Here is a 2,415-nt window from a genome sequence, read left to right as displayed (position 1 = left end):
TGCTGCCAATAACTGGAACGAACTGCAAAAATCGCTGAAGTTGGAGACTTATATCTCCCTCACTAACTTTAAGCATCAGCTATCTGAGCAGCTTACCGATCGCTGCAGCTGTACATAGCCCATCTGTAAATAGCCCATACAACTACCTACCTCAGCCCCATATTGTTTTTATTTACTTATTTGCTCTTTTACACACCAGTATTTCTACTTACACATCATCATCCGCACATCTATCACTCCAGTGTTAATTTGCAAAATTGTAATTACTTCGCTACTATGGCCTATTTATTTAAAAGACAGGAAAACTGTCCAATTCACACACTTATCAAGATAACATCCCTGGTCATCCCTACTGCCTCTGATCTGGCGGACTCACTAAACACACACGCTTTGTTTGTAAACAATGTCTTAGTGTTGGAATGTGCCCCTAGCTCTACGTAAATTAAAATGTTGCCATTTGGTTAGCTTAATATACATTTGAAATTATTTATACTCTTACTAATATTTTAGTAATTTTTATTTAACCTTTATTTAACTAGGCAAGTCAGTTAAGAACAAATTCTTATTTACAATGACGGCCTAGTGGGTAAACTTCCTTGTTCAGGGGCAGAACGACAGATTTTTACTTTGTCAGCTCATGGATTCAATCTAGCAACCTTTTGGTTACTGGCCCAACGCTCTAACCACTAGGCTACCTGCTGCCCCATTACATGTACTTTTGATACTTAAGTATATTTAAAACCAAATACTTTTAGACATTAACTCAATCGGTATTTTACTGGGTGACTTTCACTTTAGTCATTTTCTATTAGGGTATGGACAGTTTGATTTCACAGAAGTGTGATTGACTTGGAGTTACATTGTGTTGTTTAAGTGTTCCCTTTATTTTTGGAGCAGTGTATATTTTTTTAAATCCAAAACATGCATCCTGTTTACAATAAAAGCACTAAAGTAAAACATCAGAAAATGTGGCAAAGAAATAAACATTATGTCCTGAATACAAAGCGTTATGTTAGGGGCAAATCCAACAACACATCACAGAGTACCACTCTTCATATTTTCAAGCATGGTGGTGGCTGCATCTAGCCATACATGATGTCTTCATAGGTGGTTTGAAGCCCGATACAAATCTGATTCCTGCCCATGTGACTTGTGTCTGAATGTCAAATCTGATTCGTGGCCATGTGACTTGTGTCTGAATGTCAAATCTGATTTATTTGCTCTCAAGGTGGCTTTTTAGACTGTTATTTTCCATATCTTGTTGCTAGCTACTCCGTTGACAGTTTGACAGGAATACATGGTAGCTAATTAGCTTGTTAATTGTTTAAACAAATTAGTGAATGCGCTATAAGGCTAAAGAGCTATCCAGCTAGCTAGTGGAGTGCCTTGGCTAGCCAAAAAGGTCTCGTTTCAAAAGTTGGATAATCTTATCCTTTGAGGCTTTAAAGGTGTTCTTACACTTGGATTTTATATATTCAAATCAACTGGAAAATAGTCAATGGCAAGCATTGTCACCTTTGCTTGCTACATAACTTCTGCATGATAGGAAGCATGAGCACCACCACCAATCAGCCTACATTACCGTGCACACCCGTCGTTACTATGGCAACTAGCGTAGCCATGTCATCAAATGACTGCTATCCGAACACACACAAATCCAATTTGGTCACTTGTAACTTGCTGTTTGGACAGTCTGTACCCCAAAACTGATTTGAGCATTAAGACCTGCTGTATAAACAAGGCTTTAGAGACTTACCCAGAAAGGTGCTTCTACAAAGTATTGGCTCTGGGGTGTGGATACTTAAGTTAACGAGACATACATTTTAATTTACGTGTTTTCACTTTGTCATTATGGGATAGTGTGTGTAGATGGGATTTTTTATTTATTTTTAATTCAGGCTGTAACAAAATGTAAATTAAGTCAAGGGGTATGAATACTTTCTGAAGGCACTGTATGGCACAGACCTCAACAGCTGTGTGTGAGCCGATCCCTTTTGGATACATTCAGCACCCCCCCACAAACACACCACTGACCAATGACGTTTGATAATAAATACGTATTATTAGCTGTAACTTGTGAAGAGAAGCATCCTCAGGCTGAATATCACACCTCCATCAGGATACCAATGATACCATAAAAGCTCATCCAACCCAATGTCCTCTCTAAAACACACTGAGGGAAGTCAGGACCTACCAGAGCCATAGATAATTGGCTTGTTCCACTTTGCAGGCGGATGATGTCTGACTGATCTACAAATAACCTTGCATCATAAATAACAACTTATTGTTATTTGTAGATCAGTCAGTCACAATTGACCCACAATGGATCACAGATTTGATGCTCTCATATACAGACAATGTTACAGTCATGGAACATCGGTGCCAACATGAAAGACAGTCTGTGGAACACGTATA

Source organism: Salvelinus fontinalis, chromosome 6 (genome assembly GCF_029448725.1).
Source record: "Salvelinus fontinalis isolate EN_2023a chromosome 6, ASM2944872v1, whole genome shotgun sequence".
NCBI classification, from domain to species: Eukaryota; Metazoa; Chordata; class Actinopteri; order Salmoniformes; family Salmonidae; genus Salvelinus; species Salvelinus fontinalis.
This window is presented reverse-complemented; position numbering follows the sequence as displayed.